Source organism: Dufourea novaeangliae, unplaced genomic scaffold (genome assembly GCF_001272555.1).
Source record: "Dufourea novaeangliae isolate 0120121106 unplaced genomic scaffold, ASM127255v1 scaffold141, whole genome shotgun sequence".
Classification (NCBI taxonomy): Eukaryota; Metazoa; Arthropoda; class Insecta; order Hymenoptera; family Halictidae; genus Dufourea; species Dufourea novaeangliae.
Genome location: NW_015374017.1, coordinates 166,554 through 193,804, shown reverse-complemented (window position 1 = coordinate 193,804; position 27,251 = coordinate 166,554). Strand labels below are relative to the sequence as shown.

The following is a 27,251-nucleotide window of genomic DNA, read 5'->3' as shown; positions in this document are numbered from 1 at the left end:
AGTCACAAATGACTTCTTGGTGATTCAATTGGATCGATGAAGCGGAATATTGAAAATTGACTTGACATCTAGGGTAATATTAGTCAGGATAGAGTCATTTTCGTTGGGTCACAGATAGTCGAGCTTTCAATATCTATGGAAATGAACGATTCAGACACTATCGTCTCGGACGGCTATATCCCAATGAATTTTAATTTCAAATTTCAATGGTACTACCCAATTGCAAGGCTATCGAGAGTGTGAGAGAGGGACAGAAGATCGGTCGGTGGAAATTCAGCCGAGCCCTTTGTAACGGAGATTGTTCTGTATAATCCCAAGACAGTTGAACCACCGAAACGTATTCACGGGATTGAAGGCTTTAACGTGGTCGAGTCCCACATCGAACTCCATTTTCAGGCTCGAAGGGATACAGATCAGTGTACAGGATTATAATAAAAATATTTTTATAAAATAGGACACTTGGAATTCACAATTCCAGATACTAAAATCTAAAAATTAAAATGGAGCAGAATTTTTAATTCTCTGTTAGAGGCTTTACTTCGGCAATAGTAATACAAAGTAGATTTAAACTTTATTAAAATCTTTTACTGCATTTCTCAAGTTAAAAGATGCTATAAATGCATAAACAGCTACAGTCTAATTATTATACACGTCAAACTAAAACGAAAATCAAAAATGACGAAATTACATTTGTAGCTTCGTTTATGAGATATTAATTGTTGAAAATACGAGCGAAACTGGTTGGATTGGATTGGAGTTGGTTTGGATTTTTCTCTTCCCCCTCAAAACCAAACAACTTCTGTCTAAAATACTTTCCTATGAAATGCTTTATTTTACATTTTCATGTGTCAACTCAAATGCTGCACCCTGTATAACGTGTTATGCTATACAGTGTATACGCAGCTTAATCCTTATTACTTAGTACGTAGCTTATCTGTGGTTAGGTTGCAACAGATAATATTGCCTTATACTTTCGGGACATCCTCCCCGACGACAAAGACGGTGTGTCGTTAGGACATTGTGCGTCCCCGTGATCATTAAATATTCCGAGCACGCGGATACCACGAGGAATTTCGGAGTCCCACGGAGTATTGTCGTGAGCTTAGAATAATCCATAGTCTTTTTCGTGGGGTGGACCAGATATATGTATGAGAACGGTGGGTTCTACTTGGGGGTTGGAAAGTCACCTTAAAACGTGATCGGAAGCATCAAAGACTTCAATTTCGCCGTAAAGACGACGTCCCCTCCTCCTTCGTTCTGTGGTTCGTCGAAATTTTCTGTTTTCATCCGACTCGAAATTACATATCTCTATCTCTCTCTCTGCTAGCGTGATTACGGATCATCGCACCGTCGAACGTTTAAAACGTTAATTAAGCATTGTTAACTGGCATCAGGGGGAAGCAGAGATTTGTTCTGGTGTGCTAGTTTTGCATCCTCGGTAGCGGTGAAACCGTACCTGCTCCAGCTTTTACGCGTGGGAACACGCCACCGCGCGGAATGCAAAGTGTTTCGCGAAAGAACGGAGAGAAAAACAAAATATATGGAAATTACATATTAGCGGAGACGCGGTCTGTAATTAGAAATGATTGTGACGGTCTCTAATTTTGCTTAACATCGCAGGAGGAACGGTCGCGTTGTTTTAACGCTGTGGTTTAATTGGAGGCTTCCAATTACGAAATGACAATTCATCAATTATGGACACGAAGCGGTGGAGATCGATGCTTAATGAACTGTCATTCGTTGTGAAAAAGACAAATATTCGAGGTAAAGAAGTACATATACAGGGTGTAATAAAAGTGTTGTAGTTCCCTGAAGTGGGTCACTTGTGAGGTGATTTGGAACAAGTTTTTCCTTAGCAAAAATGTTATCCGAGGCTTTGTTAACGAGATATTAACGAAAAATCCAATTACTAACACTTTAAGAAATGACACGGACATTATTGTATAATTTTTGTATTAACTGACCAAAAACATAAGTTTTTATTTGTATTTATTATTATTTAATATGTTTAATTGAAGGGTAAATTTGTTGGAATTTTCTGGACCTCTACTTTTGTGTATAAATTTATTAGTTTTAAAAATATATCTTGAAAGTTACTACTGACACTCGTAAAACATGTTCTATTGAATTACTGATATCCCAATTATAACCACCCAAACAAATACTGGTTGACTATTTGGTGACATTAATAGTCACATCATTTGGTAAACTAATTCTTCTAACTTCACAACAAAACCCAAGTCGCTTGGTCGAATTTTCAAAAAAGTTTTTCCGTTTGAAAAGGTTTGTGAAGACTTTTTCGACTCAGTGTATACTAGAAGTACATTTCATTTATGCCTAATTTCATTATAATTATCCTGGCGCTGTATATTAACGTTATCTAATTAGCGATTATTAATAGCAGCCTCCTTCGGCTCCACAGCGTGGTTTTATTCCGGCGTAATGCGCCGCTAACGATGCTCCCGTGCAATTAAAATCGAATTCTCTAGGCGCGTTAGTATGGTGGCCAGGCACCTGGAATTCAGCCAAATTATATGTTATTTAGTTTCGAATAGAGTTTCGTGTCCGATGATAATGAAAGGAGAGTAACAGTCAAATAGGGTGCGGATAACGCAACAATTACAGGGTTAGGTAACGACACAATACAATTGTACGCACGATATATCCCCATACAAATGGCCTAGTGTAAATTTTTTACGCTGGTGGATCAACCGATTGCCAGATGGCACACGTGAATCTCATCTCGTCGAGATGGTATTCCATGAAAGTTAACTATCGCCCCCTGAACACCCTCGTGACACAATAAACGTGAGGTTGAATACTTTCATTCGTTCACCCCGCGACGAATCCCGTTTTAATATATGTCTCACCCCAATCCCTGGGCGCCATATGTGAATTTCGAGGGTCTGTGCCACCCGAGATATTGCGTTTGACCCTTGACAGATATCGATCATCACATTCGGAAAATATCCAGCGAACGTTGTATGAAAGGGTTGTATCGTCGAAGCAACGAAACTTTTTCAATCAAAGGAAAAATTGGGTAAGGGGTCATTCTAATTTGACGACCAAAAACGTTAAGCTATCTTTAAGGATTTTTTCCTTAGTAAATAGAATACGTAATTAAATGCAGCTTGTTAGTATTTATTGAACTAATTAAACGGTAAAACATTTTACTATATTTTGTTTTAACATTTTTTAATATTGTCGATAGTTTCGGAGATATTCGAGTGGGTCGATTTAAATGGAACACCCTGTATAATAGCATGACGGTACATTCGGGACAATATAAAATTTCGTTAAAATTTCGCTAGAATTAATGCCGAACATGTTAGTGAAACTGCAATAAATGTCGAAAGATAAAAACACAAGAATGTTACGTCTCGTAGCAATATGACGTTCATCATTATTTCTGAATGAAAAGAATTCGAATGAACGTTAACTCACTTTCCATGTGTACATGTATAATTATATACCAGTTCTTCGTTCTCGTATAACTGTGATCCGCATAACACGGTAATTCTTGGGAACCTAAGCATAGTGTTATAATGACTTGGGAGGGATGTTAACCCTTTAACGCCTAGTGTTCCACCGGTGCAGCAATCATTTTAAAAGTGCATCCAATTATGTCGCTGGTTAATATCTAACTATTCTCAGCAAGGATCCGTAGTTTCGCTAAAATAAAGTAGATCTCCAATTTTTCTGTTAAGAAATTCAAGTATTCCCTCCAAAAGTAAATAAAAAATTCAAAAAATTAAAAATTATAAGTCTGTTTAATGTTGATATTTTTTACATCAAAATAACAAGACACAACATATATATCAGTCTCCTAATTTTGAAATAACGGTTTAAGGGTCTGGGTGTTAAAGGGTTAACATGAAATCACTCCCTCGTATCTGTCGAGGTGGTGTTCGAACGATTACGACACGGTCGCGTTCCCGCGACTTTCGCCCATGGACGGACTGTCCGCCGTGGAAAACTCTGGAAAAAGGTCGTTACGCGAGGTCCAGTTGCCCACTTCCCTGGAATTTCTCTCCACGGCCCACGGAATGGCGTTGCATACGTAACTATATGCGACGAGGTGGCAGCGCCCACGCAGCGCCATTTAAGGAACCAGGCCGAGACGCGCGACGAGGCGCGCGGACGAAGAGGTGTACGGCTGGGAAAACAGTAACCGACAGGTGCGCGCGAAACCCCCCACCCCACCGTCTTTACGGTTCATCTCGATATACGGGGTGTCGATGAAAATTTAGGATATTCTCGTGGGGTCAAAATTCTGTATAGTAAATTCTTGACGAGTGTTCGAAGGTTTCTTGACACTGACAAGGAGAGGTACCCAGGTGTAACGTTGACTTTTTATATTTGTATCATAAATATTTCATGTTCACTGCCGAGGAGCTTTCGATCACTCACCGAAGATTTACTGTATTAGTCGAAATCTCTTTCTGGTTGTCCCACAGGGACCAGAGAAACTCGAAAATGTCCACTTGCCAGCGAACAAAGGGCCGAGGAAGTTAGTTATAAAGTCGCGGGCGCGGTTAAATACGGCCGGTTCGAATTTATTTGGTTGTTCCGAGAGGCGGACGCGTTCAGTGCACCACCTCCCCTCTTCTTACATGAAATTTATTCGCGAGCGCCGCGGAAAACACAAGTGTTTCGTGCGTGGAAGCAACGGTGTGTATACAAGCGTGTACGGGGCAGTAAATGGCCCAACTAAGATCGCATAATGCCCCGCGTGGGAGAGAGGCCAGTTTCGATCTCGTTTACGAGATCTTATCCAGGCGGACCGAGAGCCACGCTCGGGGAAAAGAACAGCCCAGGCGATAATACCGTGTCGTTACACCGGCGAGGCGGTTGCCAGCTAAAGAAAGAGAGAGGGAGAGAGAGAGAGAGAACACGGCCACGATGGGGGATATCACGAAAGAAACCGAGAAACGTTGCACAATTTTCGACATGCTCAGGCTGAGGACGTTGGACGAGACAGAGAAAGAGAGATAGAGTAGTTGCCGCCCTGGCTCTAGTTGGATCGTGGCAACTCGATATCCCACCGTCAAGTTTCTGGGGCGTGGAACATCGTGTTCCTCATGAGAATCTTGTCCCGGACGCGTTTTGAATGCGCTCTCCGCCCTATATTGTCTACGTAATGTAGCCCCGCGTGGTTCCCCTCGGTTCCGCGGTACACGTCGACAGATCTCTGGTACAAACGGAGAAACAAGGTGCGGACGAAAGGAGGGGAAGGTCCCTGTTGGAAAAGAAACGGGGTCTCTCTTTTTTATGTAAACGTGAAATTTATCATCACTGAAAGGTGTATATAGTTTTCTCTTTAGCAAAGGGAACTGCGTTAAGTTATTATTACAAGCACTATCAATATACTAATCCTCATTAAAAAGCCAGCGTTAGATCTGGGAATTTCTTCTTGTCAGTGCCTACGAGTTTTCGAACAATAATCGAGGATTTACTGCAGTACCAGAGGTAGACACTTATCCAAGAGCGTAGGTGCTGCCATCGGTTTCGGAAATAATCGATTTTAACCCTCAAATGGTAATGTGAGTTCTAAAATCATATTTGGAGGGGAGAGGGGGGCATTAAATTATGTGCTTGGCAGGGATAAAGTACAAACTCTCACGAGGAACATCTCATCCAACTCTCACCCAGTATTTACTGTATCTCAGAAATGGTTGACCTTTCGACCAATGTTTACTAAGGCTTTTTTACTCAGTACACTATGTCCTACCACATAAATATTGAATAGTTTTTCTTGAACACCCTCTATCTACTAACTCTTCGTGTAAAGTTTATTGGTTTCGTTGTTACGACAAAATCCAGAGTCCCCAGGTCTCTCTTTCTCTCTCTATCTAGGTAGACCGGCGGGATGAACACCTGCCAATCCGGTGGGTCTCGTCGAGACCTGGCTATTATTACCCGGCCCTCTCTCGTACCTTTCTATCATTCCACGAGAGAGGCCTTTATTATAATATCGCGCAACGTCCCACGTAGATAGAGCACGGTCTTTCTTTCTTTCTCTCACTCCCGAGAATAAGACGGCTCAGAGACCCGGTATTCGGTCGATTCGCGCGCCCACGCGAGACATCGTCGACAGAGTATCAACGGGTGGAAAAGATAGAGAGAGACACATACATACACCCCCGTATCGCGGTGGCGAGCGCGATGAAAGAAGAGGACGAACGACCGACGAACGCCTTGGAGGAACGGGATCGAGAGGGGCAACATCGAGACACCCAGGGATCACTTCCGGTGTGTACCGGCGGGTACACACGGTGCAGAACACGATGCATATATCCTTATCGCCGTGATCCATCGTGTCGGCCGGCCGACCTCCGTCGGGGTTTTATGGGTCTGCCCGATGGGAAATGGCAAAGACCACTTGCAAGGAATCACCTCGTAACAAGACGACCTTTGGAGTCTCCTACTCCAGCCGGCCTATACCTCTCTACCAGCCGGCGACGCTGTTCTATGCAAATCCAAAGGATATGGCTGTTTCATCCCTCCTCCACCTCCCCTCTGGGCCAACCGCCCTCCTTTCTCTGTCTGTCTTCCGTGATGTTCGCCCTTTCCAATTTCGTCGCCCCTAGGACTCGCTCCGGTGGACATTGATTTCATACGGATAAGGAGTTTGTTATAGTTCCTGAATGATGGAGCGGATAGAATTTGGGAGAACTAGTGTTGGAAGTACTGTATTTTGATGGTTGACCGAGTTTAGGGGTATTGATGGGCTTTTGAGTAAAGGAAAATGGTTAGACAAACGACTTTGTAGTGAAATTGAATGATAAAATTCCAGTGGTGTGTGTACGCGTCAGGGATATGGGGTGGTTAAGAAAAATGTGGGACACTTTCACACTGGGTAGATTCTACATGCCAAAGCAAGACGAAAATGAAGAATGTAGAAATTCCGTTTGAGACTTTGTTTCCAAGTTATTGATCGTTGAAAATATGTTATATATTATGAATAATTCTACTCGAGGCGAAATACGTCTGACGCGGATGGGTCATTCTACTTCAGGCGAAGTACGCCCGGCGTGGATAGGTTATTCTACTCGAGGCGAAATACGTCTGACGCTGATGGGTTATTCTACTTAAGGCGAAATGAGCCTGGCGATGATGGGTCATTCTACTTGACGCGAAATACGTATGAAATACGGCTGACACAGACGGATTATTCTACTTGAGGTCAATTACGCGTGAAATACAGTGGGTAAAAAAAAGTATTCGCACAAACTTTAAACAGAACAGCTTCTTTAAAATTGAATCAAGCGAGTGGAGTTTTTTGGTAAAGTTAGAAGGACCAGTTTAGTAAATCATGTGTAAAAAGAATTTTTAGAAATTTCCCATTGGTCTGAAACTAGAAGAAAGTAGTATTACATTTTTATTTGACACTGTAATGAAAATTTAATAAATACATTCCGAAGATTTACGTTACTTATATGCATACTGAAACTTTTATTAAAATCGTTTAACGTTGCTATAAGATACAAACGGTTATAAATGTTGAAAATCGCAGTTTTTCGCAACTGTTAGCCGACAACTGTAATAAATCTAAAAATTCTTACATTTTTCGATGCCTGTCGCAGGTAACGAACGTGTTAATTATCGTTATAAAAAATGTGCAGACCAAGTTATTTTGATTAGTTTAAGGTAGTTCCATCGTTAAAAACGTGGAAAAGAGGTTTAGTGCCTTGGATAACCGCCCTAATGCTCCCGGAACGAAGGGTACGCGTGATATGTTTCACCTTTCGAGGCTGATGGACCGCATGATTCGACTCGCGTATATACACGCGTGGTCGGGGGCTGTCTGCCGTGTTCATTAGGAAAACGCTTTACCTTTCACTTCTGGCCCGCGAGTAAATAATGTCTTTATGGAGCCTGCTGTCTGGTCGGGTGAGACTTATGGGATCTGGAGAATGGTTAGCCTTTTGGGGGGAGCTGGTTGGGATTTAAATGTGATATGCGATCCAGCGGTTGGCTATGTAGAGGGTTAATAAAATCCTGTAGACGAGCACGATCCTTCCAGAGATACATCGAAGCCTGCGATTGGAAACAAATCGTATCGAACAGTGCTTGTATATGTTACTTCAAGTACAAGGTGTTCTTGGAGATGCGCTATGAACGAACTGAAGCTCGTGTCTGTTGTGTACCAATCTGTAATAACTCGATTAGAATTATCGATCTTTAACACCAGAACCACCAATCATAAAGAGTGTTCAGTAAATCCTCGTTGAGAGTTCGAAGGCTCCTCGGCATTGAAGATTAAATATTTAATAAACTGATGGTTATATGCGGCTGAAACAAATATTATTGGCTTCAGAATTCTAAGCTCTATCAGTGCTGAGGAGCCTTCGAACACTCATTGAAGATTTACTGTATCTATTCTAAGTCACAAGAGTGATCTAATATACTCTGGCTCTGTGATCAAGGTATAAATTTATAAATTAAATAATTTCTTCGCTAACATAGTGCAGCGAAAGTTTGGAAAAGATTTGAGAAGATGCACATAGTTGCAGTCATTTTGACTGCTTTGGTGGTTCCTAGTATCAAAAAGAACGGCATATTGGAATTCTTAAATAAGAAAGCGTGTGTGTATATATACACGGCGACCATTTCTCGATCGAGTATCGAACGATCGAAGATAGAAGTAATGTGAAGAGGATCGAGACAGAAGTAAAGTCGAGAGGAATGCAGAGGTGCGTTACTCCAGGTGCTTTTATGAAGTATCCTCATGCAATCCAGAGGATTTCAGTTCATTCTCCAATAAATGCATCGTCGACATTCAAAGAACGCCAATTCTTCGAATTCTCGAGGAAGCATACGTACAGCTCGATTGCTCGATCAAGGATCCAAAGGATGAAGACGGAAGCAGCGTGAACAGGATGGAATAGAATAAAAGTCGAAGAGGAATGCAAGGTGGGAGGCTGATCAGCCACGGGTATTTCAATCCCTTGCCCGTTTTTCTTCAGGTGCTTTTATGGACAATTCTCTCGAGAAAGGCGCGGCTGGTGACACCTTGGTCTCCCCCGTTGCTCATTGCTGTTCGATTTATGTATTCCTGTTGGCGATCAATACACCGTCGAGTTAACAGCCGGACCGTTTTGTTATCCGAGGGAATGCAAATACAGGCGTATTGCGTAAGAGTCTCCACAAGTCAATCCGCCGACAGAAGCACGTGTTTGTCCGGCGGCGTGTAATAACCGCGTATCTGCAACGGTTTGTTCGGTGCTGTCGATCGTTTAGAATTGCTCCGAGTGTATAAACTTTATTATAGTTAAGTTTATTTTATACTCGGTAATTAATTTACACTCGGTATCGAAATATATAACGATAATGATGGTAATGATATAATTTATTAATGAATATTTATTACCGAATATTTCCATTTATTAGCTTTCATATATCGATTACTCGCTCCATTCGATATGAGTACTTTTTTTCGATAGTAAGTATATATCGCAACCGAAAGTATCGGTACTAAAAAATACTCGGTCTCGAAACGAAAGTATCAATTATTTATTTGTATTTACTTGGTTCGGTTCATTCCTAGACACAAGTAGCTATCGATACTTTTGCTGCGATACTAAGTAGATATCGATACTCCATTTTCGATACAAGTTACGAGTAAAAGTATCGATACCTTGACGGTATCGGTTTATCCCTAAGTCTCTTACGGCCAGGAGTCCACAGGTTGTGCCTGATCCGTCGATGGTTTATGATATCTCGAAATGATCCGAAGGACTTATTACTTAATAATTGAAAGTCTCGTTTGACGCAACAAGATTACAGGGATCTCTGACCGGTAACAATGAAGCCGGGCGCGATTTTCCCACAGTGCTGTCGAAAATTCGTTTGCCAATGAATATAGGTGCGCGCTCGCCGGTGGCTTGTGCAAATACGATATTGATTCGAGAACAATGGCTCGTTGAACGGCGCCGGTTTGCAGAGATGATTGGCACTTGCTCTCTCTCCCTCTTTCGTTCTGGTGGAATTGTCTGATTGCAGACGATCTATGTAATATGTATCTTCGTGCCCGTATCGTCGTCTCTTGTCGTCGTTGGTGCCTTCCTGCGTGGACGGTCACGGAAAAAGATGGTATCTCGGGTGAAACATATCGAGGTACCCACGACCTTTACAGAATAAAATCGCGCCGCACAGAAGACCGTATGGTCCCCCCATACACGTGCATCTACACACACGTACACAGGGACAAAAACAGGCTGTAGCTGTAAATTTCATGCAAATCTTGACTTTCCGTGAATTCCCTCGTCAACTTTCACCCGGGTGTTTTGTGAAACTCGCGATCGGCACGGGAGGAACACAATGGCGGGGGATATATACACACATACACATACGGCAGCTGCCTTCTATTGGGATTTTATGAAACCGTATTACATCTTGGGCACCGGACTCTATGTGCATTGACGTCCATAAGTGTCTGGGACATAATACATTATTTGATATTAGTGCGTTGGTTAAAATGTAGTCTCGTATTTTTGCGGTAGATGAAGATAGTTTGATTTCAATACAGAGCACTGTTCTTAATTAATAAAGTATATACACGAACCGGTACCTTATAGAAACGATGAAGAAAATTGTAATGAATATTGTAGAAAAACCTTCTGTGAACAGAAAAGGTAGCAATGATAAGGTAGTTCATTGTTTCCATACGGTATGATAGCTACAGAAACAAAAAATTGTTTATAACTTTAAAAATATCAATTCTTCGATCCATGTTTATTAAAATCTTTATAAGACTTTTTGTTCATAATTTGGCGAGTACTATTTACCCTAGAAGTTACGAACCCTTTTTTTTCATCACCCTGTATAATTTTCACGTAACATCAGATTTTGTTCACACGGATCGGATGTCTGAATATTTATGAGCGGTAGTGTATATCCTTCCGGTATTCAGTGGTTTACGGGACTCGTTTCCAAGTAAATAGTTCTCCGAGTCGTGAGTATAAGAAAGTAATCGGTCCCTTCGGCATTAGAACCGTTAGTCCGATCATTTTTCGATGATCCTCGGGGTCAGGTATAAGTGCTCTCTCTCTTTCTCTCTGGTTATATACGCTGAAATTTCTTGTTAACGGGCATGACACGAAAGTTTCGTATTATTCAGCACGACGAAGAATGGGCTAGAGCGGCGGAAACGTTTGATCTGTGTAGTCGAGTCGCCTGGGACATTTGGGGGAGAGACGTGTATCCGGGAATGATTCAGCAGAATCTTCCTCGAAATCCTTGTGCATTATCTTCCTCCGGCTTCGTAAACGTTAAATCCTTTTAAAAGTGTCACAAGTTACGTGAGTATATACATGAAGTGTCACGTAACTTGTGACACTTTTTAAAGGATTTAACATTTACGAAACCGGAGGAATATATGTATATATATATTAACTCTTGAATGAATCTAGAGTTGCTAGATTTTGTAATTTAAGATTAAATAAAGTAATGCTCTGGCGCAATTTTTCTCAATTTATTTCAGGTGAAAAATTGGTTAAATTCTGTTACTTAACTTGACTTGAGTTCACAATTCTCTAATCTTCCCACATTCTTCCACACCTTTGCATACGTTCCTATTTTTCAACGACTTGCCCTACTTGACCTAAATTCCTATTACCCTATTATTCTAACTCCCTATCAACCTAACTTAAATTCGGTTACTTGTATATAAACACTTTTCTCGTGTGACCATGTGCGATGTATGTTCTCCCGGATTTAGGTGCTCGATTGAATATTCGGAAGGAACTACTGACCGACATCATCGCAAGATGCAAATGGGTCGTGCGGCATCCCCGAGTACTGGGAAGGTAGGTGACCTTTGAGTAACGACAGTCACGAGGAGTGATGGGAAGTCGTGATGTGCTCCACGAGAATTCTGCGATCGGATCCGGGTCGCGACAATACGTGGTTGGCCGTCCAACTGGCGGCGAGGACGATCGTCGCGTCCCTAATGATCGTCGGTTAAAAGGGTAGGGTAAAAAATATTCTCTCCGTAAAAAATTATCAGAAAAAACAATTCGACTTTAGGTATACTTTTCTCTGGTTTGGATAAATACAGGATCTAAATACTATCTAAAATAACTATTTACGATCGATTAATTAGTAGAATAGATCGAAATTGCTCCACTCGTTAAGAAATTGTTGAAATTGGCCTTGAAATGTTCAGCAAGACTTCCACTTTGATTAAAATTTGGAAAAACCATAAATGGATGTTCTAATGATTTTTTTTAATCTGTCCCCTTAAGGTTTTCGCAAAGTTCCGTACCGGTTCCAGGTATTATTATTAGGTTATGTTCATCACGAAAGAGGAAGACAGTCGTTACCGCTGCTGTCTTCTTCCGTGGCGAGAACGGAGAAATTAGAATTTCACGGAGAACCATTTTTGTTCCGTCCCCATCGAAATTCGATCTGCTTGTCGCGTGAATCGGTCACGAGAGATCGAAGGTATACCACACTTCAAAGGATCCAGCGCCGCCAGCTGATTTCCGAAAGTAACGAGGTCTGTCGTCGCTTATAAAAAATTTCTATTAAGTTGGTCTTGGAGAAGTTTTTTTTTCGTCGCACATGGCTTTCTTCGTCGTCTTCGAATGTTCTTCGCGATACGGTCGATTTCTAGAAGCAGCACGAGCGGAGAACACGTGAGAAAAATAGATGGTGTAAACAATGTGCGCTTGTGTTTGGCTCTCGAACGACGTCCAACGATCCACTTAACTCTTTCGAGACGGTTTTTTATTTTAACGACGAATTAAATGAAATCAAAAGTACTTCGTCATATTTTTCTCGATTAAACGTGAAAATTCCGATTTTCATAATAAAACAATACGTTTTCTACGGATAGACACTTGGCAAAAGTATTATTTAATCTCATTAACTGTTTAAAGGTCAGCACCAAGCAATTAGATGTACTGCTGCTTTTCACTTATGTATTATTCGAATAAAATTCAGTCCACAACTCTGGTGTTGCCTCGAGTTAACGAATTTATGTACAACCTCGGGCTGGTGCGATCCCCCTTTGACCGAGTAATAGAGCGCGGGCGCGCGCAACCGATCGCGTGCACCGATGAAAATATAATGTTATGTTCATTTGATGCAATTCATTTCGACTGGATTAAAATTTTGTAAAGTTCAACGGAATTACCGAACTGGCTGCATAGGTTCTCCACTGTGAAATGTTCTGAACCGGTTGCGTGGGATCAGAGCGACCCACGGTGTGTGCGTTCGTTCGAAGCTTTGCGTCTCCTCTACCTTTCGATGATAGTTCCTTTTTTCTTTTTTTTCATTCGTTATACGAGGTGAAATTTGGTGGTACAACTGAAAAAGAGATACTTCTGTGAAGCCTCCACGTAAATATCAAAGCCGAATTATATAATAAATTTCAGAAGTTGATTTTCTCGACAAAACACGAAGTTAGATGCGGAAAAAAATGTTACTTTTCTTTTACATGTAGAATCATCATTTTTTTTGGAGGGGGGGTTGGATGTTCATCTTTAAAATTATGCCACAATTGTAAAACAGAATCTTCAAAACTTGCTGGTCGGATTAAATTGTTAACTAATCGAATAACCATTTTCTTTCAAGATTTGATCGATTAATCGACTGCATTGTATTATCTTCCTCAGCTGTTACATTTTTTCAAAGTAAAGTTAGTTGCGTCTCGAACCGCCAGAAGACAACTACAGCCAAGAATCGTACGATTTTCTCGGTCAAACCAATAGAAACATACTCACCTACGGCAGTTCTACTGTTAACAGAACGAACCAATTTCTGTTCGATTAATACAGTTCTCTGTAAAATGAGCCCATTAAAATCTTGCATTTGCATAAACATATCCGTAGTCTGACTACAAGTAATCATAAATATTCATATTACCATGGTTGAAAATTAACGCTTCGACAAAGCATCCGCTTACGGGATGAGGCACGTCGATGAGAAGAAAAAAAAAAAAAAGACTGAACTCGACCCCGTGTGATAGGTGGCTCAGGCCGATCGAGAGTGTGTGTGTATACACGGTAAAATTTAATTAAAACGAGCCGTCCGATTCGCGTGATTTTTCGTCAGCTGGAACGAGGATACACACGGGAGAAGGAGGAGGAGGAGAGGCCATGAGAATCGGCTCCTAGCCTGGATTCCGCCGTCTGAGGTCGCGCCGCGTGTACCGGTACCATTAGCTCGTTCCGATAAGGGCGTAGGCCGCCCCGGTTCCTATGTATATCTGATGCGGTTCGCAAGCTGGAAATGGCGTCCCCTCGTTTCACCAAATACGTTTATTAGCGGGGCGAGGCGGATATACAGGGTGATAACAAAAATGTGGGACACTTTCACACAGGGTGGATTCTACATGTAAAATTAAGGAACAAATCGAGAATAAGGAAATTGCGTTCGAGGCTTCGTTTTCGAGTTATTAATTATCGAAGATATGGGTGAAATACGCCTGACGCGATCGGTTACACAGGGTGTTCGTAAAAATGTGGGACACATTGACACAGCGGATTCTACATGACAAATTAAGACGAAAATCAAGAATGGTGAAATTCTGTTCGCGGCTTCGTTTACGAGTTATTGATCGTTGAAAGTACGAGTAAAGTACGCCTTATGGAATGGGATATACAGGATTTTAATAAAAAATGTAGGCACTCTTTTAGACTGGGTGGATTCTACATGTAAAACTAAGACAAAATTCAAGAACGACGAATCAGCTGTTTGAGTAGTATAACTAATCGCGTCAGACGTATGTATTTCTCGCGAATTTTCCTATACCTTCAACAATTAATAACTTGGAAATGAAGCATCGAACGCAATTTCGTCATTCTTGATTTTCGTCATAATTTTGCACGTAGAATCGATCCGTATAAAAATGCCTTCCAAGTTTCATTATCACCCCGTATAATAACTTGCATCCAAGCCAGATCTTGTCGTTTACAAGACAATAATAACGCAACACACAGGAGAAATTCTGTTTCACAGTCGAGATCCCAGTTTCCTGCACTGTGCCGATTACGCGAATCGGCTCCGGGCGATACAGGAAACGAGATCGACGTGCAACTTCTCTTCGCCGGTATCCATGCAAAAAGGGCGGCCGATTAACAGGTCTGGGCGCCTTTGTTGGCCTCGCCGGCGTTGTGGTCAGTCGATCACGATCGATCGTTTTACGATAATGCCGGTGGAACCGTATCGAGAGCGAAAAAGGGATCGAATATTCCTTTGCGATAAGTAACGATAAATTCCAGTATAGCATTTGTATCCAGGTGAATTGGTCCGGTGGTCCCTGTGGCTCGTCTGTGTTAAGAAGGTAATTATAAATTGCAGTAATAACGACATCTAGTAAACACCGTGTTCTTCTTAAGACGTCGTCAGTCGTATAACAGAAGTCAATAAGAAAGGTCATGTACATTGTATCAACAAGCAACCACTTGTAACGTAGTATTATGTATGTTAACTTTGTACAGTACTTAAAGTGTAGCTTGTAAAACATACATTAGGTATAATTAACCTGAACTAATCTGCTTATACTAGTCACGTTTCAAATATTATAAATTTTTAAATGAATCTGCAAAAATAACAATTCTCGTAATGCGTGGTGAAGTGATTTTAATAGATCTTAATAAACCATCACTGTGCTCTCCTTTTTATTTGTTTATGTATGGCGTTATGTATATCGTTTATGTTACAGGTGTTCCAGACGTTCGTGTGACTGCAGTAACGGCTCGGTAGTGGTTCGGATAATAGGAGGTCGGCAACAGTTCAGTAAGTCGAGTACCAAATAAATTTTTAACTATTGTCAACTGTAAGAAAAGAGGATATCTAAATTTTTCTAAGAAATTCCCGTCTTGGCAAAGTATAATTTTTTGTAGGCAGCGTATGCCTCGTTTACTGCAGAAAATGATCATATCTAGACCTTATCTAGTGAGCTATGGAAATAAATAATTTCCGTTTACCACAGAAATGGGACATGTCCAGGTGAAAATTTTCATCACCTAAAAATTATAAGATTTTTACATGTCTCCCATTTCTGCAGTTAACGATTCAAATGGAGTTCAAAAAAATGGAAACAAAATTATCAACTTATACGACAGTTAATTTATCAATTCGAAACGATTACGGTTCTCCACGACTGCGACGAACGAAGAATGATTTTTCATTCTCCCCGTTCGGATTCACCTGTTCGTCGCGGTGTTAATCCATTTTAGGAAAATGTTTCTCCGTGTGTAGATATTTCCGTAAATCACCCCCACGGAAAAGGTCAAACGCGGCGACGGTGTGCATTATATAAGGTAAATTATGTACAAACCCGCGAAGTAGAGACGTTATACGGGTCTCACTGCCTCGTGTTCGCTCCAAGACGCGCGGAATTTCTCATTTGCAATCGCGCGACCGGGGTTTCCGCTGCTACATGCTCGCCGATATTCGCTGAAATTTATGCCCCGGTTATTGCCGTTAATGTATCAACCGGATAACGTGAGCAACGACAGAATTCTGGCCGGATATTAATATCCCGTCCGGCATCTCCGTATAAACGACTGTGTTTAACGATATGTGTATATCTTTCCGTCGCGATTTCAATTTTGGGGGGGGGGGGGGGGGCAGACGTGTTGGTTCGATCGACTAAAATTGCATTACCTGTTTTGAGTGAGTGTTGGAGCCCAGTAACACGGTGAAATTTTCTCACTTATAATCACTGGGGGTCACACTTTAGAAATTATTAAAGGCACCTGGATTCAACTTTGTCATGAGTCATCTTTGAGGCGTCTAGAATGAGTTATTAAGGTCACATTTCAGAATTCAGCAAAGGTTCCTCAAGTGAACTTTGTAATCAACTTTGTCACGAGTTACCTTCGAGGCGGCTAAGATCAGTAATTTGATCGTGGGGATCACAGACGTGTCGGTTGGGATGGGAAAAGTCGCATTATTCGTTTTAAGTTTCTCAGAGCCCATCACCACGATGAAATTTCCCTTCCCATAATCACTGAGTTTATATTTTAAAATTTATCAGACGTACCTCAATTCAACTTTGTAGTTAACTTTGTTACGAGTCACCTTCGAGCATGAGGGATTTGATTGCAGGGGCCCAGACGTGTTGGTTCGATGTAAAATTTGCATTCCTCATTTTTAATGCCACGGAGCCCAGCAACACGGTGAAATTTCCCCTCTAGAATCATCGAGATTTTTTCCTTTTTCGAAATGACCACACTTTAGAATTTATCGTAGATACATCCGAGCCGCGTATCGAAGCTCTAATGGAGAATTTCGCGAACGTGCGCGTTCTTAACGACGTCGTTCGAATGTAAGTGATTTCGCATGGCACACGCGAACCGACATTATCGAAGCTGCCGATCACGTCGCGACACAAAACGACACTAACCATTAACTAGAACCCAATACACTCGGAGAAAAATAATTTTTCTCATTATACAATTCGATCCGTGGTCGATCGACGGAAAGTGAAATCGACATGTGGGGCAGGTTCGAGTTTCTGTATGCACGATTGATGGATCACCGTACGCTCTATATCTGCGCATGATAGAAATAACTTAAACATTATTAATTAAAATGATTTAAACAAACAAGAATCGTACTCTGTTTACATCTCGTTATTTCGAATTACATCAGAAATCAGATTGAACAATGTTTCCTTTTCGAATGTCCATTTGTTTTTTCTTCCTTCTACGATCTTTTTATACACGATCATCGATACTGCTTGGATCGAATGAGAGATCCTAGCTCTGAAATTTTATGACTTCTGTCGTCGTAAAAATTAGATGTATTTTATTTTAAACAAGATTTTTTAATTTTTAGATTCAAAAGTTTGTTATTCAATTCTGAATTCACTAAACCCACCGAAAACATTGAGAACATGAACAAAAATTAATTTATAAGAAAAATATGGGTCTGCAACATACTGTACCTAACATTTTCTGTGAAATGGCAAAAAATCTCAGGTACACAAATCAGACCACCAGGTCTGAAAGGGTTAAATTTAGCTTAATAATTGTTCTCATTTGCATTTCATTCAAAATGAACATCCAAAGTGACCAGTGAACAAAGTAGAGCCAAAAGTCTCTACTTTCGACAAATTGAATAAATTGTGGATAAATCAGTCGCGGTGCACAAAGTGTGTAAAACCGTAAATCCGCCATAACGCGACGAAACGCAACTCCGTGCAGACGATATCGGCGGTGTCACCGTTATTACGCCTGTAACAGCTAGAAAGTATCGGCAACAACAAAAAATTAACCAATTCTCGTTAGGCGATTCGAATGATTTCGGCCATGAATTTTTGCGAACTTTCTCCGCTCACGGCAACGTATGGCAAAATGCTCATTGATGTCGTTCTTCAATGTGTGTACACACAAGAAGGGTGGGGCAAATCAGAGATGCGCGATCGAAATGGTGGATTACACCATTAAACAAGCCAATCCCCCATCGTGAATCGGTCTCACGTAGTAAATTGGACATTATAGAGCGGGCGATGATGCGCGTCATCAATCACATCCTGCGTTTGCGCGCGCGCAAGCCAACGTTCACGCGGCTGTCATGCTTTCTTGACATTAGCCTACATATGGCATTAATGGGACTGACGGGGCTCTCCGACGGCCACGAACGACCCGTTTTACCAACCTTTTCTCGCCACGCCTCGCTCCCTCTCTTTCTCTCTTCGTGTCTCTCGCCTCTATGAACAGGTTGGTGTACACACCCAATGTAATTACGTCCCTTGTTGTGGTCACGCCTAAGGAATTATTCGCGTCGGGGCGTTTCGTTTAATAATATATACAGGGCGAAAGGAAAAAAAGGGGTCGTACCCTCTACGGGTAGATAGTACTAGCTAAATGACGAGAAAAAGTTCTAGTCAACATGAGTCGACAAATGAATATTTTCAAAGTTATAAACAATATTTTCGTTCGGTTGTAGTTAAACACAGGGGGCGGATGAGGGTTAAGGTATAGGGGTTAGGTAGTGGGTTATAAATATGAAACAGTGTGTACTATTGATAATGAAAATTGTTAGCCAACCAAATTTCTGCATTTTTCACCTATTACAAATCGATCCACTGAAACAAGCCTCTATGCGTACAACCTTCAGTCAGAACACGTTCAACCGTGGACGAGGATACATCCCTCAATCAGTATATACACAACTAATACATAAAGTTAAGTGTGTTCTAAAGTAGTGTTAAATTGTTCACATCACCACCACATCACCATACACCGTCTTCCAACGAGCAGTAGCGAATTGTGAGTACGTCGAATCAAACCTATTACATAATTAATTAGTGGTTAATTTACCGTGTGTAATAAGTTTATCAGTATATTGAGCTGTCTTTTAGTAAATTTCACAGAGCCCTATAGATTACAACTGCATAAAATCCTCACTTTTGTCATTATTTCTCTTTTTTTTTCCAAGAATATATTTATTCCCAAAGAATATAACGACTAAAAAATATTCTTTTCTCGCGAACGTTGAAGTCATCGAGAGGCTATTATTCTTCTTTTTTCCCAAGAATATATTCACTCCCAAAGAATATAACGACTAAAAAATATTCTTTTCTCGCGAATTATTTAGGAGAGAATTCGTGACCATTTACGAGCCTGTCGATCTTCATTCTCCACGGTTCAAAATTCCTCGAATTTCGATATCCTCGAGTCTCCTACTGGAGGATAAGGAGCCCATATCGCGTTGATTTACGGTGCAGCCGTGACGTGGGTCTCTCGTTCGACATTTTTATTGGCCCCCGAATGTGCTTAAACGAAAGTTGCCCTTTCGATATGCTTTTCTCGCGTGAAATTAAACCGGAGCCCAAAGGTGCGCCGTGGAAATTGCACGAATTTCGTTACGTCTGTTATGCAAACACGACTTCACTTCTGTTTTTCCTCTACGTAACACAGGGTTAACATCTTGAGGGATACTGGCACATATGTGTACGTTTACTTTCCCTTTCATTTAATCATTATTCGAAAGCAGGGCTTACAACGGTTCCGAAAATAATTGTTTCCAACTGTTATATAAATGTTTCGATTGAAATATGTAGTTATAAAGAACCTTTACTCTGAACAGGGCTTGAAAACTGTTATGATATCGATTTAAGTTTTCGAAACAGTTACGAAGAACCTTTATTCTGTATAACTGGTATGAAAACTTAAATTTCAAACTATCTCAGTTTCAGTCAAGGCTCTTATATCAGTTCCCATATCAGTTCTATAATTATTATTTTTCAGGTTCTATATAAGTTCTACAACTGTTATAGAATCTAGTTTCGAAATGATTCTACAGACTTCTACAGTAAATGAAATTACAACACATTACTGTTTCGAGAACCTAAATCGACGTCATAACAGTTTTCAAGGCCTGTTCCAAAGACACAATGAATACTATTGTGAATAAACACTTACTCGAAAATTCCTTAACAAACAAAAAAGGATAACCTACAAATTGATTGTCATTAATATTCATAAATATATTTTAATAGATACAGTTGAAATAGACGTCCTAATAATTTGTCTTTGAAATCGGTTAAAAGTACCTTTTGTGTCGCGAGGTACGATTGTTTTTATTTCTCTCTCTTTGTCTTCCTCTCTTTCCTGGTGTTCACTTCGGAAACACAGGCCACTCGATTTAAAGGACATCGGTGAAAGCGAGGGAGACATGGAAATCCACTCGGTGTGTGGTGTGCCTTCTGTGCGCGCTTCACACGAGTGCCGCCCGTATCCGAGAATGCTTCTTCAGACATTCAAGGACGCGGACTATGCAAACAGGTGCGCGCGGTTCGCGACGATAAAATAAGGAAAGTCTTTTATTACACGACCTTGCGGATTGTTGTTGGAGTTTTCGTCAAGCAAGCTAGAAAGGAAGAAAGCTAGAAGGGTTTCCTGTGAGCGCGCGCGCGTAGAACTTTCGAATTTCTTACTCGAAATCTCCATATTCTATTATAACCCTTTCATTACCGAATTATTACCGAAAATTACCGGATAATTTTTAAATTATTAAAAAATTACTCAAGAATTATTTTTGGATATATTGCATGATATATAAATGATTTACGAGAACATTTGAACATTTTGTAACATTCTAATGCCGTTTTTCATTCGTTGCCATTTGGCAACTTCTTTACTTTCATCACAGTTGTATACTGGGTGAGTCAATAAGAGCTATGGATGGTGGATCAATTTAAATGGGACACCCTGTATACAACCGTTCGAGAAAACGTTCGGTGTCTCGTCGTGGTTTCCATAATCTGTGTCATCCTTCGAATTGCCGAACGATCCTCGAAGAGATCGACAAGGGGCTCGTCGAATCGAGAAATTCCCCGAAAATCCCCTCACGGCGATGTTCACCGTGTAATTTTCTAAAATTTCCTCCCCCGTTCGATGCGATCGGGGATTATCGTATATACTTGGTATCGGTACGATGAAAGCGGCCGTGTATGCGGACAATGCGAGGAGAAAATCATAAATTATCGTGTATCACCGAGTGAAATGCAGATAGTTTATCGACAATAACGTGCACAGAGGCGTTTAAGGCAATAAAATCCACGGAGACGAGTGAAGATCGTCGGAAGATCCACGAAGCAAGATTCTTCCTGGTGGTGATCTACGGCCAGCCGTGAATAGATGACGCGACGATGGTGGCGGGAAGAGGTGGAGGGGACGCGAGCGCAAAGGCAATTGTGAATTCGCGATTAAATCTTCGTAACCGATCGGACATTGTTTCCGTGCACCGGATGACAAGTATCTGATAGCGAGGCTAGAGATTCGCCTCGGGAAAACAATGAAAGTTACATTAAAGATTCGCGCCGGGGAAGTGGATATCGTTTTGGGACACGTGTGGATCGGTAATAGAGATTAAACTGTTTTCGACAGGGCTCGTCGGAAATAACCGCTCGTATACGTTACCGAGTACAGTATATTTAACCCTAGACTGACCGAAATTTCTATAAAGTCACCATGTTTTTTGATGAATTGTAATTATTCCATACCAATGAAAAATTTGTGTTTGCTGGCTTTTTTTGATTAATTAAAGAGAGCGTACGTATCGCTTTCAAAAAATAAATGTAACATTTATTTAACACGTTGACTGGCACAGTGAAAAATTCCGTATGCAGACACACTTTATTTCGTTTTTTATGTCATAAATAGTCGAAAATGTATGCGTTTAGTCAATGGAGGTAGATTGTCTTGTTTTTAATTATACTGTGATATTAATTTCACAAAAAGTATTGTAACGGTATTTAAATAATCCAGCCTCTTTTTCAACTACGAGTTATCTCGTAGTTGGCAGTCAACGTGTTAAAAAAAAAAGGAACAAAAATATAATTCAACAGAAAAGAAACTGCGTAATTTCTATAAAGTTATTCGCTTTTTACGTAAGCAAAGTTGAAATTAACCATTGTTTTTCACTATTTCTATATTAATACATAGAATAACCTCCATTTTTTTTTAATGAAAATGCAAAAATACATCCTACGATGGAGGAATAAAATTAGTATCGAATTCAGTATCGTGCCACCAGATGTGCACGGCCGTTGAACACCGCGCGACACTCGGCCGATTCGTGCCCGCGATCTGAATTACAGAATGAGTACAAAAGGATTCCAAAAGGGGTGGGGGAGACTGGAGCGCAATTATCCGGTTCGGTCACACGAAAGCGTCCATTGGAAAAGGGAGACACCGGGACCGATGAAAATCCAAACGCGTTTGACCACGATTTTCACGTTTGGATCGTCGCCAACCTGCCAGAGCCCCAGATTAAAACGAACGGCTCTCTGGGCCTACTAGCGTGCTGCTCGCAACTGAACAATATTTTTTTTGCGTGAAATATTCGAATCACTTTTGAACATCATCCGATACTTGAGAATTATTGTAAGCAGGGATTGAAAACTGTTAAGAAATCGATTCACGATACAGTTACAAATAACCGAAATGATGCTATATCTGTTATGGGTGAAAAAGGTTCTAAACGCACCAATCAATGAACTCTTGAGAGATTTTGTAGCTATTAAAATCGTATTCTAAATGATAATAATATTAACAAATATCTGGCAAAAAGTTCTTCATAACTGTTCCAAGAACCTAAACCGAAATCATAATAGTCTTCAAACCCTGGTTTCAACCCCGAATCGAAAGTCCCGATAAGTCTCGAACGTTGAGTCCCGATTAGTCCCTCGAGTCTTCAAGGCTTCGACAGGCCCAAATACGTCTTCAGAGACGATCGATGGTCGTGAGTGTGCAAAACAACGATTATCGGGGAGAAACGGTTTTTCTCGTCGAGTTCACGTTTCACACGCGACGTGTAACGAGATTTAGAAACTCATCGGGTCGACGGGAAGATCTACAGGGATCTCAGCCGAGGATCCACGGTCTTAAACGGGGGTACGCGCAAGCGTGTGTAGGTACACAGCGCCTCGGGTGGTGCACAGGCCCCACGGTGTGTATCGGCGAACCGAGGAGCCGGCCAGAAGTTATACTTGGCAGGCTTATGAATAACAAATATCCATTGCGGAGTCGTGCAGAATTGTGTGCACCACGTATTTCATACGTGTGCGCGCGCGCGCTCACGTTCCGAGAGTTATCCATGGGAACTGGATCGTCGTTCCAGCTGTACAACGAGGTCTTTCTCCATGTGGATTCTCGAGAAATGCCTGTTTCTTCCTTCTGGGTTGGGTACTTCAACGAGATTCCATTATCGACCCATTTGGGGATCTCGCGCGACTGTAAATTTGATTTCCTGGCAAGCACTTATCGGTTCGAGGGTTGTTCGCGTGAAAATATCATCGATGGGAAATTATTTTGTATACAAGGACCTGAAATACGAGCCTAAATAGTGAATTCGTCGCCTGGGCATACAATTCCTAACGTTTATTGTGAAATGGAATTGTTCGATATTGAGTGTTATGCTGGATGTTAATGACAATTCGGGACATTTTTACGCAGAGTGGATTTTAGATGCGAAACTACGACGAAAATGAAGAATTACGGAGTTTTGTTCGAAACTTCGTTTTTCAGTTATCGATCGTTGAAAATAGGGAGAGTGACGCGTAAAATACGCCTGACGCGACAGGTTATACTATTTAAGACGAAATGCATACGTGTGACATACGGCTGACGCGATAGGTTATACTATTTGAAGTGCGCCTTAAAAATACGCCTGACGCGACGGGTTACTCTACTTGAGATAAAACACGCGTGAAATACGCCTGACGCGATCAGTTATACTACCAGATGATAAACTTGATTGATGACCCAGTGAAACTAAGGAATGAAATAAAATGAAACGACTGAAAGTAACTCGTCAAACAGTTGAAGAATACGTCTCTCAAGTAGAATAAACCCGATGCGTCAGACGTATCTGACGCGTATTTCGCCGATCAATAACTCGTAAACGAAGTCTCGAACGCAATTTCTGCATTCTTGATTTTCGTCTTAGTTTAGCATGTAAAATCCCCCTGTGCATAAAAATCTCCCACATTTGTATTAATAACCCTGATATTTCATCGAAAGACTCCGCGAAAATTTCGATACATACCCATCGAAATAATGTGCCTACACTTGGGGCTGTCCGTGTTGCATCACGAATAATTGGTCCGATTCGAGCCGGAGGAAAGCAGCCGGTTGTTTCTAGCCGGGTCTTGCTCGTATTTTCTTCCTTGTTCTCTCTCATAGTCGCGCGCACGGCTCCACGATACACGGCGACGTGATTGCCCGACAATCAGAGCACCGGTTAACGAGGGGTACACCACGCTGTTTCGGAAAATTTGTATGAATACATAGACAAACATCGGGAGTCCCCCGGGTGTCTTTTGAAAGTGGACTTTCACTCTCTCCAATTACGAATCCGCTTGGAAACCTGAATCGAGCGCATAGATCTTCGGTTTTCATCCAGTCCGTTTTCGCTTAAATACACAAACCGTTTCCCGTCTGGTCGGTGGTATACCGGGTGGCGTTTTTTACGACTTCGAAATTAATCCAGGTTACGGACACGGTTTCGGCCGATTCTATTCACGACGTCCCGTTTGGCAATGGTAGATCGTTCGATTTTCCGATGTTATTCATTTTAACAATCGTGTGATTGTACACGAAGAGGTTAATTATATCCGTTCGGTTGTTATTACTGTTGCGGATGAAAAAGGTTCCACTCTGTATATTCACAATTCACAATTTTCGAGACCTGTGTCTGAAAATTAAAATGGGACAGAATTGTAAATTGGTGTATCATTTAAGGTGATCCTACGAATATCTTTTTTAATTGAGAATATACAAAGAATATTTTATACGCAATTTGAATATTAAATGGTCAGTATTCTGCAGACGTTGTTATTTCTCAAAGTTTTCAAGGTTATCAATGCTTCCATTGCATCATGCTTTATTAGTTCTATATTGGCTCTATATTTCTTCTATATGGGCTCTATATTTCTATATTTGTTCCGTATTGGTTCAATATTGGTTCCATATTGGTTCCGTATTGGTTCCGCCAATACTCTACTCGACACCTGACGCGGTGTCGGAGATCGTTGAAAATTCCCGGAAGAACACACAGCCAGGAACGGTGAAAATTCCCTCGAGACACCCTGTGCAAGTCCGGCGCTGCTCCGTGTTGTCCGCAAGGCCGTGTGTCTATGCGCCCGACAACTCTCTGTGAAGATCGCCGATTCCTCGTTAAGATGCAACGATAACACAGCGTGCCGTGGCTCTCGAAAGTGAACGGACGGTTGTTATACCAACGGTAAGATAAACCCCCTTGGCTTCGCTCTTTGCATCATGTTCCACGACAAACTAGAGAGACTTTATCCTTCCTCTTCTTATTAACACCGCGCGCGGGGCACATTGGAACGACGTGCCCAGATTTCTGTCCGGCTCGGCCCCTGCTATTTATGCGCCTAACACGGGTAAAAGTAAAAGGCCCATTTATTACAAATCTGTTTCGCGAGTGGAACGATAAACAATCGGGTGAAAACTCTAGAACCCTCCCCCCCTTGCTCCAGAGGGGGGGAATAATTGACGGTGCGCGAGCTGTCGCGAGATTCCGAGAGATAAAACCGTTTTACTGGAATCCTTTCCTCGCGAACAAATTATCCTTTCCTTCCCTTATTCGTCTAGCCTCGCTTCGATATAGATCGACGGGAAGAAAAAAAACTGACGAGGTTTCTAGTTTCTTCGCGTGTTTGCGGAAATTGGTTACGCAGATACATTCTTGTCCCATAAGTTTTCGAAAGTTTGAAGCAAACCCAAAGCTTGGGAGAATTTGAAACAGGTTCAAAGAAATTGTGAAAAATGTAAAAACACTTATCGATGATTTACTGTACTCGAAGACTTTATACGTAACAATTTTTTAATCATGGCATTTTTAACTTAAAACTTAGATTTGTTTATTCCACTTGTCGAATACTATCCGAAAATATTAATAAAGGTCAATAATTTCTGGTCTAGGAAAGTAATGTTTAACCAAAATCTCGTTAATAATATCAGTTTCCAATTGTACAAGGGGGCACAGAGTCACTGGCCGATGAACAGGGCAGTGTACATCCCATCGCAGAAGCGCGCAGCACGTATATTTATTCAAATTCGATGGCTCGAACCGTGTTGTCGATATTCCTCTCGATAATCGAGAGTTTCCCTTTCGCGGACAGAATGCCCCCCACCCCCGATGGTGTTCCTTTTTTTCACCGAGACCGTCTTCACCTGTAATTTTCCACTCGTTTTCTCCGTACCACGCGGCGATCATTATCCCGTTGTGTCGATCGCGCGCATTCGATCGAAACTGGATTCTCGAGATTCCCGTGAATCTTAATTTCACGACGACGACGACACAAGGGGATCTATTTCAGCAAGAAAGTTCGATGACGATCGGCTAAATCCTCTCGCCGCGCGAAGATCGAGTTTCGTGACGTTCGAAGGTCGCTGATTGCGATTTATGCCCACACGATGGAAATTTCGTGCTGTCGATCCTTTTACATACAGGGTGTCGCGTTTCAGTGGATTCCCTTGAATATCTCCGAAATGATTGGTGATACCGGAAAATGTTTTATGCAAAAGTCGATAGGTTCCGAGGAGGGCGTAATTTGTCGTCAATAGTTTTTTTGTCGGTGAGGGCGTATAGGACATATGAAGACTATCCAACTCTCATGGAGCCTTTACTGTACCACTTCGCCATATTGAAATTAAAATATCTCCTAAACTAACGGTTTCGCGATATAAATAGGTTAATAATTTTCTAAAAGAAATTACGAGTTGCATTGATCAATGTATTAAAAAATATATGAT

At 41.3% G+C, this 27,251-nt stretch overlaps 1 protein-coding gene across 1 annotated transcript in view; it reads right to left on the bottom strand.

The window, feature by feature from the left end:
• LOC107188866 overlaps positions 1-27,251 on the bottom strand; it is a 73,987-nt gene that overhangs the window by 7,121 nt on the left and 39,615 nt on the right. The window lies entirely within an intron of this gene.